We start from the raw sequence: 14915 nt of genomic DNA, 5'->3' as shown, positions 1-14915 counted from the left end.
TTTCCCAGAATGAAGCTCTTTCTTATCTGTGTTTAGGTCATTCTATGCTGTGTTTGAAGGCAAAATTGATCTGATAGGAATCCCTGTGTGTAGATTCATTTTTCCATCCAGGGCTTTTGCGTCTCCACTTCAAAATCCAGGCAACCATTGTTTCTGCACAGAAAAAATTACCTCCAAAGACTATACCTTATATGGGGTGCTAGATGTTAGCAAATGCAAAGAAGGTGAGCACAAGTTCTCAGTGTCACTATCCATGGCATAATTTGCATTATTCTTTAAAATGTAAACTTCACCCGGGATTCCTTTGCACTAGAAATTTAAAGTGAGAAAGCAATAAGGGCAGGAAGTTAGGGTGATGGTAGGATATTTTTGTTCTGATTTTTGTACCGCTTTCAAGCTCCCAGTTGTTTCAGTGTTGCAAAACTTAGTTACTGTTAGGTAAAACCATACTGATATTTCCCTGTGCTACTTTGGATAATATAACTTTAGGTCCTTCATGCATTTATTAATTGGATTATTTATTTTTTTGAGTTGTGTGAATGCCTTGTATATTTTGGATGTTAATCACTAATGGGATATGTGGTTTGCAAATATTTTGTCCCATCCCATAGGTAGCCTTTTCATTTTTGATGGTTTCCTTTGTTGTGCAGAAACCCTGTGCTCCTTTTAGATTTAGGGTAAAATGAAAATAGTTCCCAGAATACTTTGTGCATCCCAACTTATCCAGCTGACATTTTTCTACCCTAGAAAATGGTAAATAAAAATAAGTATATTTCAGGATGTCTCTGAAAGAAGAATTGACTCAAACACGAAATTTGGAGTCTATCTTATTTTGCTCACCTACTTCATGTTGGAGTTAGTGTGACTAAAGAGAGAAAAACCTCTTCAATAAATTCTCAGTCCATAGACATATTACTGCCTGAAACATGAAGGTATATGGTTGTAACTTTGTGTTCAACAGCTAAGCTTTACATATTTAAAATAAACACCAAAGCGATGAACAATAGACATCAATTGACTGGTTACTAGGAGAAGTTTAAACTTTATTTTTGTTCAAAAGTGATTAGATGTTGTAATCTTCCCTTACCCTGACCCTCCAATTAGTATTCAAAGCCAAATTTGCACTTCTTTTTTAACTTAAAAAGCTTTATTTTCAAGGAAATCTTTTCTGAGAGGTATGTGTAATGAGGAAAATGATTTATCCCGATTGTCTGTTAAAACTTGTTTTCAGGAAAACCCGTGTACATTTCACTTCCTCATTTTCTACATGCAAGTCCTGAAATTACAGAACCTTTTGAAGGCTTAAGTCCAAATGAAGAAGAACATAGCACGTACTTAGATGCTGAACCTGTAAGCAACTACATAATTGATCTGATTGGTTTAATATTGTTTTCTAAAAATGAAGGAAAAATTATATTATCTCCATTTTCTCAATCACATTTATTGATCATACTTATTACATCAAAATCTTGATAAATTACTTAACTTTTACCTCAATGAAAATTACATTGATCTCTTCCTATTGTTGCTTATGAAATGTCACAGTAATTCTATTCTAGTTTTTTAGCATGTGGAATTTTATAGACTTTTTAATTGTTCACAGGTCAGGGAGAGCAATGATGGAATGATTCTAACTGGCTTAAAACAATTTGGTATAAATTACAATTTTATGCTCATTTTATACTTAACTACAAGCATTGCTTTTATGAATTGACACTGTAGATTACAAAGGATTAAAAGAGATTTTATGGGTATATGTGTATTTGAGGCAAGATCTATTATACTTAGCGTCAGGAAAAAATCTATTAAATTTCCTATAGTGTAACAGTTTCACCTTTTAATTTATTTTAATATTCTCCTTTTCAAAATTTAAACGACATGCCAGAATTTTAGCAGGCATGTTTCAGTTTAAGTAATGATAGAAGTAGTATTATAATTATACTGATGATACACAGGTTCTGGCTGATATATAGTTGAACATGCATAGCTCAGGATTTAAATTGACTGTATGAGTTCTAGGTATCAGTATTGTTGTTGTTGTTGATCCTCCAAAACCAGATCAGAAAAATATCAAAAATCTAACTAAAGCTTAGACACGAGGCTGGGAAAAGGAATTGTGTGTGTGCATGTATACGCATATGCATATACATCTGTATATGTACAGGCATATACAAATAAAATTTAATTATGGAGAGTTATGTATGTGATATTTAATATGTTCAATTAATTATTTAATAAATTTCATAAGTTTCAAGTAGTACAGTTTCACCTTAGGTTCTACATAACAGTAAAAATAAATTTTGGATTTATAAAAGACTTTTTTTTTTAAAGGAAGTTGGTAATTATTTTAGTTTGTTCTCTTTTTAGGTATCTGGATTTACTTTATGATTTGAAAAACAGCTGCAGATCAATATACTGGTTAAGCCAGCAAGAAAAATTGAGTGAGTCTCTTGAACGAGCTTCATTATGATTTTTAGTATTTTCTTGTAAGAATATGAGTATATCTATGAAAGGAAGGGGAAAGAATATAAAATGTCAACTTCTCTTTGGCTTAATGTCATTAAATAATTATTAAATGCTTGTAACTTTCATTTGTAATTTAGAGTTATATATATTTTCTATTGAACTGGTATTTACACACATTTTGGAATGAGTATATGGTGGCATTGCTCATTTTGCTAGCTGTCCAAATAGTTCCATGACAATAGTTTCTAGAATTCATATTTTAGTTTCCTGGGCATAATTTGTGAAAGGGAAAATATATGCTTAGAAAGAGTTAATCTAATTAGAAATCTGTATTAGAAAGATTTATAAGAGTGAAAGATGTCTGAGAAACATACACATTAAAATTTAAATGATTTATTGCAGGGAACAAAAATTAGTTGCAAGAGTAACTAATTTCTGAACATTCATTTACACTAGTAATTACTAACATTTCTGTTATACATGTGTAATGTATTAGTATAAATTTTCATAATTATTTTCAATGTATATAACAGAGCATTAAGGGGTCTGACGCAGACTATATGATGCCTATTCTTTGGCTTAATGAGGTATTTTTTAATCTATTAGTCACTAAAAACAGTAAACTTCTTTGTATATAGAAAAAGCTTTTGATGTTTGAAAATTGAATAAGTATGTATAGTATTTGAAGTTGTATGAGTTTCCATTACCCATATGGACAAGTTCATATATTATTAATTATATAATTATTTTGAGAGAACCAAGACACACAGAAATGTCAGGATTATGTTAGATTTCAGTGTTTTTATTTTAGAAAGACAAAGTACTTCCTATCACTTAAGATTATTTTCATAATGCATCTATTAAACACTATTTCTTGTCATACTGCCTGTGATGGGAAAGAGTCAGGCAAATGTGAAACTCCAAATAACTCAATGTGAATTCTGAACTGCTAATAAAAGCCAACCAAGTTTATAAAGACCAGGTCTGAGTAGGTATAGGCAGTTTATCTATTACCTGACAAGATATTTTTAGTGTGAATCATGGAACTGATTAGGCACAGAATTAGGAAATGCATTTCATAAGCCTGTAGAGGAAGGAAACTGTTGATATTTGCCATTTCCCTCTGTCACTAGGAAACATCATTTGGAAAACTGGAAAATATTTCTGTAAGACCATTGTATTGATCAGTGAAGCCAATGTATTGAAAACTGCTATATAACATGTTTAAAGGGAAGAGGATTATATTTCTCTCTTTAAATATTCCACCTTGGCATTTATTACCTTGTTTGACATGCAAAAGGACTTCCATTGGTTTGTCTTACAGATAAAGACGACTAAAATGTATGCAGTGTTTTGAAAAAAGACTGATACATAAGTGGAGGGTTTTGACTATTTTGCTCCACTAAACTACCCAAATAATGCTAAAAATTATTAACTTGATTACAGACTGGCACCATTTGGTGATAAGAAGAGAGCAATGTTCATAAATCAAGTGACTGGAAAAATAAACCTCCTTGGTCTGGTAGAAATGATCTTAATGAGTGTTGGTGTGGTGATGTTTACTGCTTTTACGATTTCATACTGTGCATGAAGATCAAAGTAAAATAAGTAAGTATATAACAAAAATTATATAGAGCTTCAGTAACATTGGTTTATATATTAGCTGTTTTCATTTTATCAAAAAGAGGTTATAAATTAGGCTGCAAATATTTCTGAACATATCTGGTCAACTAATGTTTTTAATACATCCTTGAAGTTTTGAGATGCTTAATGTAAGTTAAAATATAAATGAAGGCTGAATGAGTAATAAGGCCTATTAATATCAAGCATATCACTATATTACATGTTTATTCTGGGAGGAATGGGCTAAAATATGAAATTGTCTCCCTTGAAAAGTTAGAATGTTGCACAAAAGCTATATATGTGCTAACTTCATTTCTTGATTATTTCTAGCTAATTATTTTAGAAATCACAAACAATTTATTATGTCACTGACTAGGAAAGGTTATGTAAAAATGAAAATGGTAGATATTTCGGGAGACTGAAATTTACAAGAGAAAAGAAAATAAAAATCAAAATTAAATAACCTAGAAATTAATGAGAAATAAAAACTCAGTAAATGATAGAGATAAAATAGGATAAATATGCTATTTTAAAATGAAGATAACATATTAATACAGAAACAGAATTTTAGCATATAGACATGCTGTCCAAAATCACGGCGTGCACCCTATATGTTTAAATGTGGAAGCCCTGATGAATGATTACAATTCATGAACTAAAACTGAATACAACAGTACAAGAAAATAGAAGAAAAACAATATTCAACGCAGGAAAACTGAATTACTCAGAGTTTACAGGAAAAAATCACGTAAATGTGGACAGTAGGAGTTTTAGCAAAACTGTAGAGGTGGTTCAGGCCTCTGTGTTTTAGACATTACTGCCTGTGGTCCCTTGTACATACAGGAATGACTGTCTGACCTTATCTCCCCTAAATGGAAGCCTTTCTTTAATAAACATACGTTGAATAAGTATGGGCTGCGGGGGGTAATTTTCCACTTAACCATAGTTTCCATCCTCCCTCCCTTCCTAGGAACCTCAAAAAATATATACAAAAAGAAAAAATATATATATATATACAATCAAAATAAAAGCAATATACTTAGTATGAAAATCACAACTTCAAAACAAGTCTTACCCTACTTCCAATCAGATTGCTGACTGTAAGCTGTCTTATACAGAAATTCTGGAGCTGCCACTGATAATTACTGACCTTCTTTTATGCACCAAAATTATGCTATTTTACATGAATTATCACAACTAATCTCTAATAAAATTTTATGTTTCCAATAGCCAGGGATTCATCAGCAACCATTCTATTTGAGACATTCCAGAAAATTTAAAATTTTAACAGTGAAAAACTGTCCATTTTCAAAATGTGAATCTAATCTAATATTAAAAAAATAAAGTGGAACATTTGGAACAATATTTGTGAGTATGTGAGACTGAGAGCTTGGGCCTAGGAAGGCAACTCAATCTTTTGTTCTGATGCTTTCTGCCTATATTTATTCACTAAAAAAAGGACTGAACGATTCTGCCTACAATCCTTTGAACAGAATATATTCAAAATGCTAATCTAATATATTCACATTATAATGAAGGAAATACTGCATCACCTTTAAAACCTGTCAGTCAATTAACAGATAAGTTATGATTAAACAAAGTAATTCATATGACTGTTTATATAATAGATAGAAAAGATTATCCACTTAAAAGCCAAATTACAAAAAAACCTTGTTCTAGTGATAAAATATGTTTTTCAAAACGAAGTATAGTAGTTGTAAAAATTTTCTGATACTATTCTCTACTAAAATTATATGATCTATTTCATCAGTGCTTAATGAGCCCTGAATGTCCAGTATCTTGGGTCTCTATGTGGCTAAATTAAGGTGAAAGATTGAAAACTTTCTAGAGTGTCTTTGTCAACAAGTATATTGACTTGGCTTAAACATTTGACAGTTACAAGGAAAAGTTACTGCTCTTTACACAATGATTTGTCTCTTTTTTTCTTTACAAATAGAGGAGAACACTGTTCTCTGTAGATTACATGATTTACTAGATTTAGAAGAATCACAGGTATAGATTTCCTTAAACAAGCCTCAGTTTTAGTATTGTTATAATTGTGCCTTTGGGCAGACTTTCACACAATTGAAAAAATAAGGAAATGGGTGTACAAGAGGGAATAAAGCAAAGATAGTGGAGCTAAGGTGTGCTTTTACTCAATGAATCACAAAGAGAGTAAGCCAATAGTCCTTTCAAAAGTAGCAGTATATACACTGCTAAATGGAGAATGGTCTGAAGGGACAGAAAAGAGTGGAAATGCTCATCCAGAGCAGATTTAATGAGCTACCCCTCCTTATCTGGCCATGTGCAGCTCTTGAGATCTGGGAAGCAGCCTTCCATGTATCCTGGAATGGGAAAATAACTGCCTTATCCATGAAGTTCATCAGAATTTTTCTCTGTAGCTTGAGAAACTGGGCTAACTTATAGAAAATATGATATCTTATCTATGTATAGAATTTGAGTATTACCTGTTTTATTTTTTCACAACTTTCTGATAAGTACTAAGTACTTACCTCTCTTCTACTTTCCAGGAAGCAAATGAGTCTTTACATTCATGCACCAAATACGTCAGGACCATTCTTAATATCGACCTACAAAATGAAGATTTGTATGCTTTATTTTTGCAAAACACACCTTATCTTATAGTTGAAGAACTGGGGGCACTTTTTTTTGCACTGAGCATCAGCACATTTCTAAAGGATTATTAGGATGCCAGTGAAGTCCATACTTCGAAAAAAAATAGGTACCTTTTAAAATTCAACAGGTACACACAACTGAATTGATATAAGTTGCTATAGACTTCACTTATTCATGATCCCATTATTTTTACTTGGTATTGATTCACTAATTAATTCCCTGGTGGCAAATTTGACAGAGGAGTAGGCAATATAAACAAATCCTGGACCCTGAACTCTTGTCTTCCTCATCAAAGAGGAAATACCATTACCTTCATCAGTGCCCCTGCAACACACAGACCCCAGGACTGTCAGGACATTGCATTTCACAAGCATCAACTATTTTGAAAGACATTTAAGAATGGTAACCAAATGTTTGGCCTATGAACCATTTATTATACATTACTTAAGTTTCCTTCTCTATGGAATCCTTTGTACAGCATCAGTAGGCACTATAACCATGCTCTTTACAAGAATATGGCTTATATTTTTGTCAATGATTCTGCAAATGGACATGTATAAGGACTTTGTCATTTTCCATGTTCTGCAACTCTTCTGGAAAACTGAGTAGATTTTGATCTGTTCACTCACTTGCATACAACTTATGCTTGGCAACTTCAGAATGCTGTGCTAGTATTAAGAGATATAAATGATAATAAAGAAATTATTGTGTGGAAGAGTACAAAGTGTAGAATGTGCATTCATAGTTATTTGTTGTAATATTTCTTGCTTTCATAGTAACTGCAGAAAGACTGGTTTCAATCATTAAAAGATGTCCTTTCTTAAATCCCTTAAATCCCATCAGTGCTTTGCCTAGTTCCTGTTATGTCACAAAACAGTCTAATTTTATGTCTGAAGTAGTCTATTTGAACTTTTATTTCTTTATGCATCTATATTCCTTTCTGAAACATTTTCTTCTGAAACATTCTTTCTAAATTCAATCTTGACCACTAAGCTAATTTTTAAAGCAAGTTGGGGGAAAAGGAATAAAAGATACTCGGTTACACCTTACTGACCAAGTATCTTTTATTCCTTGGTTTCATCCTTTTCAGCAGCAGGACTTAAGCTCTAGACTGTGAAGGATAACCCTACTTTCTTCAGCAGGGGTTCACTTTTGGCAGAGAGCACGAGTTCTCCTAAAAAGCTCCCCATAGAAAGGGAAGATGGACCACATTCTGTCTTATGCTTTACAAATAGAAATTTATAGGACAAAGTATTTGTAACTGATTTGTTTGGCTACTAAAATCAAGAATAATTCAGTCTCCTCATATTAGGTGCCACAGTAAATACTGAAAACCCCAAACCAAGATACCACCATTTCTGAAGGATCTTTGGAAAATCTGAAGATACTCAAAATATACTGATATAGTGTCCTTTCATTTAATTGGGAGGGGAAAAAAAGTATCCTCCTAAGATATGGACATGTGAGATCCTAGACATCCTCTTCTGATACTTGAAAGTCTACTCCCTTTGCATTAGGATATTTGTGGACATGTTGATCTAGCAGGAATATAAAGGATACTTTTTAAATTCTTAAAATAAGTAGGGCTGAATGATGTAAAGTAGAAATTCTTCAAAAGGAGTGAGAAATTGCGTACCCACCTCATGGTAGAACCATATAACCAATCAATGACTCAGATTTTTAAATCTTCATACAGAAATGAATCTCATAGTATTTATACATCAGGAAAAAGATTTTGACTTATGTGTCTTTAGTATTATTTAACTAAATATATGTATATTCTAATCTTCATCATTCCTCACCATATTTTCTTTAAACTCTATAAATTATGAACAAGATGAAAGAAAATCCATACACAAACATTAGTGAAATACATAAAAAACACCCAGTAGAAAATATGACACTTTCTTTAAAAAATGATAGATTTTTTAATGAAAAATATATTTGGACGTGTATGCATGTGAGTGAGTGAGTGTGTGTGTGTGTGTGTGTGTACGCACTGAGATGGGATGAGGCACTTTTGGAAATGCATTCAATGCATGACTCGTAGTTTGCCCTACAGAAAGTGTAATATAGCATCTGCAAAGGCGTTAACACAAATTAGAGAATCTATAGCATATTAAAATGGGTTAATGTTTACTCTTGCTGACAAGTACATGAAGAAAGAGAACAATGTACACAGCTTTCAGTTCTCAGAAAAAAAGAGGATTTCATTTCAGGAAAAAATGTAGCTATAGGCAAACTAGCTATCCCTGAAATTTTACACTTGTGAAGGTGCTGGATATTTGTGTTTAGATATAATCTGTCCCATTATCAATGTCTGATCTACACATTAATTATCTTTGGAGCTTCAGTTTGTTGCAGGTGTGTTACAACTCTCAGTTCAGTGTTTCCGGTTGAAGTTCAATGTAGGAGAGACACTGTGGCTGCTCTCTCTTCATCTGCCTCTTCTGGCCCGTCTACAACTCTAAATAACCACTTCACTCACTCCACTTAAATGATCACTGTCACTTACCCTTTTCTGCATACACTAACAGAACTACCTATGATTGTTTTTCTGAGTTATTTGCAGTGAGCTGAGCTAATGAACTAAAAATGAATTAGCGTTGAATATTGTTATGAAATACATACAGGCATACTCAGCTTTCTCCTTTCCTGACTCAACGGTAGCTGCCATTTTTAAATATTTGTGGACATAAAGACTTCCATGATTAGAATAATGATTTACTTTTCCTTTATAATTTTTGAATGTGTTTGACTTCAAAGTTGTTTGATATTGCTACTGTAATTCTATATTAGCTGCTTTTGTCTGTGCATGAATTATTGACATATTAACTCCTATTTTCTTTTCCCAACTGTTCTCAGATGCTAGTAAGCTTATGTGTGCATATTTCAGAAATGCTCTGTTCTACACACTCATGAAGAGGAATTGTGACATAGCTAGGAAAACATAAATGTTTTAAAGTTTTGTTTCTTTAATTCTGTGAAATCTGAGTCAGCAGCCTCAGAACACCTGAGAACTTTTTTAAAAACAGAATCTCAGATGCTAACCCAGACCTACTGAATCAGAATCTGTAGTTTAATAGGATCCTCAAGTGATTCACATATACAAAAAAAAATTGGAAAAGTCCTGATTTTAAGTCATACAGAAATTGGACCACCTATGTAACCATTTTATTTGACTTGTTGCTGCTATTACTTTGATTTATCAAGGACTTAAGAGAGCAAAGCTATATAAGCCTACTGAGACAAAAGGAAACCCATCAGACTTGAAAATCTGCTATAAATATTCCACTAAGTTTTGTCGTTTGCCTTGTTGAGGCTGTAAATGGTATTTTCAGATAGTATTAGAGCTAATCTATATGGCAGGGTAGAAGATGAAGTGCTACTAACTTTATTGTCTCAATTTTCTGGAATATGTTATTTGATCTGCTTGACAATATTTATGACAAATATTCATACTGACTGCATGTAAAGTAGGAGATAGTATCTCTTACCTGCCTCTGACCTAACACTGGAGACAGTCCCCAGAATTTATCTGAGATGGAAATTATCCACTGGAATAAAGGGACTCTTCAGCATCCAGGAGTTTTACATATCATATAAGTTATAAGGAATATATTAACAGCTATAGAGCTTTACTCTGGGCAAGATAATGGTCTGGATTGCTAGTTTGGAGGATGTCTAGAGTGGGATAAGGAGCGGGAGAAAAGGAGAAGCATACAAAGATGAAGGCTTATTTCTAGAGAAGAATGAGTGTCTATACAGTTATAGAAGAATAAATAAGGCCAGTGTGGAGGAGAGAACTATCTAGGCTCAAAGAGCCAAGTTGACAGCTACTGTTCTTCTCTAATCCTACCCTCAGTCTACACAGTTGAGGACCACAGTCATTATGAAAAGATGGGTCTACATGAAAGGATAGGAAATAAGTGGTGGGTCGTTTTATAAACTCCACCTCCTAAATATTAAAGAGGAGAATTTAGTTATTGGAGACTTTGAGGAACCATCTTAAAATAGAAATCTGGATTGTGAGAAAGTATTAAATATCTTCAGATTTTGATAGAGACCAGGGAGCAGGATTCTAAAAATTTTCTTATTTCTGAAACTTTCTGGAAATATTAACATATGTTAATGTTGCACATTTTTCCATAGATATCTGAATAATCATTTAAAATTAAAGGTCCTATAAGATTGTGAGAATTATCTGTATTGATAGTCAGCCACTTCCTTTTGCCCATCCCCATTCCCTTCCCACCCAAGCCTGCCACCAGCACACATGTAGCATGTTTCTAGAAGTATAAGGAGGGGTATCAGAGCAGTAACCAACTCAATGGGCAGTTGAGTCATTAGGATTCAGAAATTTCTTCTACAAATAATTTCTTGCTGAAATGTGTTATTTTTCTGTATTATTTATATTTGTTGTGTTATTACTGAATATTTAGCTCTGGTTCCAGTTGAAGATGGCAACATAGGAAGATCCTGAACTCACCTTAACTCACAGACACTTCAAATCTACAACTATATAAGAAACAATTTTCTCTGAATAAACTAAACGCTAGCTGAGCAATTCCTGCACATAGAGCAAGTGAGAAAAATCCACATCAAAGCAGGCAGGAGAGGCTGAGACACAATCTTGTCAAAAATCCCACCCCCAGCATGGCAACCAACATTCAGGAGGAGACTTAAAACCCGTATCTCTTCCCAGAGGAGCAAAGAGTTTGAACCCTACATTGAGCACCTTAGCTTTTAATATCTACACCTGAAAGGTGAGCCCCCAGAACATCCAGCTTTCTAAGCCAACAGGTCTTGCATCCACGAGACCCACAAGGGTATAACAAGCTGAGAAATGACTCTTAAAGGGCTCACACGCTCAGATTCACCTGCCCCAGGAGCAGGTACAAAAGTAGCAGAACAAGAGACACCCAGATTGTATATGAAAGAGGATCACTTGCTAACCTTAAAATGTCAGACTGAGGGGCAGGCATCTCATTTAACACACATACAGGGGCCTGCTGGGATACTTTCTGGGGACAGGGGCTGGTGACACCATCTTCACACTCTTCCTCTTCCTTGTTCCCTAGCCCCACCGTGGACACCATGCTTATGCTCTCCCTCTGCCTCACTCCAGCCAGCAGATGCCAATTTCACATTCTCCCTCTGCAGTGCTAAGGAGAACCTGTATCTCAGAGAGGGGAGCAAATTTACATGAATTTGGTGACTCTGCTTTTATATGTGGTGCCGTGATTTTGGAGGCTACTTCCCAGGGGATACCCCTTAACTGCCTGACTCTAGAGGCCAGATGGCCTTGTGTTCCCAAGTCTCATGGGACTGTGACAAATTAGAGAGACAGTTCTTGGTTGACTACCACCCCCAGGCCACTGCACAGAAAACAGACTGAAACACCCCCATTCTTTCTGTGACAGAGGCCTATTTGTTTATCCTGGAGCTTTGCTGAGGGGCAGACTTCAGGAATGGCACACATTTAGAGGTCTACGGAAATACTCTCATGGAACATAGGCTGGTGAATGCCAGCTCAGTTCTCTCTCTTTGTCTCACCACAGCTCACTGGTATCTCCCAGAAAGGAGCTTATTCACTTGGCTGAAGCCCTGATTTTTGCAACCGCCACCCAGGGGAACACCTCTGGAATATCTGTCTTTGGTAGCCAATGGTGCTTACAATTGTGGTCCCACAGGATAGTATGAATTTGCATATTTTAAAAGCTGCAGCCTGAGGTCTGGCTTCCAGTCAGCTTGAATCTAGGTGCTCACTGAACCCCTCCTCTTTGGGACACTATAGGTCTTGTACACCCTCAAATACTTGCAGCCATTAAAAATAAAACAGGCTGCTTGGACAATCACAGATATGTGAGAGACAAACAAGAGCTAGGGCACGAATGAGTGATATGGTTCATTTCCTGCACAAGATCACTCCTTCAAGACTGGAAGAGGTGGCTATTTCATCTAATGCACATAAACCAGCACAGAGAGTCAAGCAAAATAAAGAATTAAAGGACTATGTTTCACAAAAAGAACAAGATAAAACCTCAGGAAAGAAAACCTTAATGAAATGGAGATAAGTAATTTACCTGATAAAGAGTTCAAGGTAATGGTTGTAAAGATGCTCACCGAACTCAGGAGAACACAATGAGAACTTCAACACAGAGAGAGAAAATGTAAGAAAGTATGAAATAGCAGTCACAGAGCTGCAGAATACAATAACTGAACTGAAAAATACGCTAGATGTCTTAAATATTATAGTAAATGAAGCAGAAGAAAGAATCAATGAACTCAAAGACAGGGCAGTGGAACTCATCCAGTCAGAACACCAAAAAGAAAAAACAATGAAAAAACTGAAGATAGTTTAAGGGACTTATGGAGCAATATCAAGTGGACTAACAGTTGCATTATAGTGGTCCCAGAAGGAGAAGAGAGAAAGGCGCAGAGACTTTATTTGAAGAAATAGTGGATGAAAACTTTCTTAACTAGGGGAAGGAAAGAGACATCCAGATCCAGGAGCACACAGAGTTCCAAATAAGATGAACCCAAACAGACCCACACAAACACACATTATAAAACATCAAAAGTAAACAACAAGGAGAGAATCTTAAAAGCATTAAGAGAGAAACACCTTGTTCCATACAACAGAATCCCCATAAGACCATCAGCAGAACTTTCAGCAGAAACTTTGCAGTACTGATGGGAGAGGCATAATATATTCAAAGTGCAGAAAGAAAAAAAAAATCTTCCAAACAAGAATACTCTACCTGGCAAAGTTACTATTCAGAATTGAAAGAGAGATTTAAAATTTCCAGGCAAGCAAAAGCTAAAGGAAGAAATTACCTTTGAACCAGCCTTACAAGAAATGTTAAAGGGACCTTTTAAGATGAAAGAAGGGTGCTAATTAGTAACAGGTAAACATATGAAAGTATAAATCTCACTGGCAAAGGTAAACATTATATATGGTAAAGCTAGTATGAAGTTTAAAAGTCTAAAGTAGTAAAAATAACCATAACTACAATAATTACTTAATGGATATATAAGATAAAAACATGTAAAATGTGACATCAAAAACAAAATATTAGGGGGAGAGTGAAAATGTAGACCTGTAGGATGTGTTCAAACTTAAGTAGTTATCAAGATAAAATAGACCAGTATAAACATAAGTTGTTATATGTAAGCCTCATGGGAACCACAAAGCAAAAACCTATAATAGATGGACAAGAGAAAGAGAAAAAAAGCTAAGCTTACCACTAAAAATGTCATTAAAACAAAAAGGAAGGGAACAAGAGAAGAAAGAGAGAGAAACTACAAAATAGTCAGAAAACAATTTACAAAGTGACAGTAAATACATATCTATCAATAATTACTATAAATTTAAATAGACTAAATTCTCCAATCAAAAGCAAAGAGTGGCTAAATGGATTAAAAAGAAAAAGGTTCATCCATATGCTGCGAGCAAAAAACTTACTTCAAACATAAGAATGTATACGGACTAAAAGTTAAGGAATAGAAAAACATATTTCATGCAACTGGAAACCAAAAGAAAGCTGGGGTAGTTATGCTTATAGCAGACAAAAGAGACTTTAAAACAAAGACTGACAGAGACAAAGGAGAGCGTTACATAATAATAAAGGGGTCAATCTAAAAAGGATGAAGCATTGTAAATATTTATGCATCCAATACAGGAACACCTAAATACATAAACTAAATATTAACAAAAGTAAATGGAGAAATAGTCAGGTATACAATACTAGTAGGAGAATTTAATATCCTAGTTACATCAATGTATAGATCATCCAGACAGAAAATCAATAAGGAAACATTGGGCTTAAGTGATAAGTCAGGCAAGATGGACTTATATATAGATATAGATATGGATATGGATATACATATAGATATAGATAGATGTAGATAGAACATTCCGTCCAAAAGCAGAATACACATTCTTCTCAAGTGTACATGGATCTCCAGGATAGATCATATGTTAAACCACAAAACAACTTTTAATAAATTTAATAATACTTTAAGAAGATTAAAATAATATCAAGCATCTTTTCTGATCACAATGGTATGAAACTAGAAATCAATTTCAAGAACAAAACTGGGAAATTCACAAATATGTTCAGATTCCACAACATGCTACTATCCCAATGAACAACCAATGGGTCAAAGAAGAAATCAAAAGAGAA

At 34.2% G+C, this 14915-nt stretch overlaps 1 long non-coding RNA gene across 2 annotated transcripts in view; it reads left to right on the top strand.

The window, feature by feature from the left end:
* The window catches only part of LOC111164637 (uncharacterized), a 45718-nt gene extending 35635 nt beyond the window's left edge, over positions 1-10083 (top strand). The window contains exons 5-9 of one of the 2 annotated variants that reach the window (XR_016394370.1): positions 37-224; positions 1232-1350; positions 2368-2441; positions 3913-4074; positions 6621-10083. This is a non-coding gene — a long non-coding RNA (uncharacterized LOC111164637). Of the gene's footprint in view, positions 1-36; positions 225-1231; positions 1351-2367; positions 2442-3912 lie in introns of both variants that reach the window. The other variant, XR_016394369.1, reaches the window with a different exon arrangement.
* The last annotated feature ends 4832 nt before the right edge of the window (positions 10084-14915 follow it).

This window comes from Delphinapterus leucas, chromosome 9 (assembly GCF_059928025.1).
Source record: "Delphinapterus leucas isolate spDelLeu-1000000601 "Yukka" chromosome 9, BTC_Dleu_Yukka2, whole genome shotgun sequence".
Classification (NCBI taxonomy): domain Eukaryota; kingdom Metazoa; phylum Chordata; class Mammalia; order Artiodactyla; family Monodontidae; genus Delphinapterus; species Delphinapterus leucas.
The sequence above is the reverse complement of the archived record's forward strand: the minus strand, read 5'-3'. Positions and strand labels throughout refer to the sequence as shown.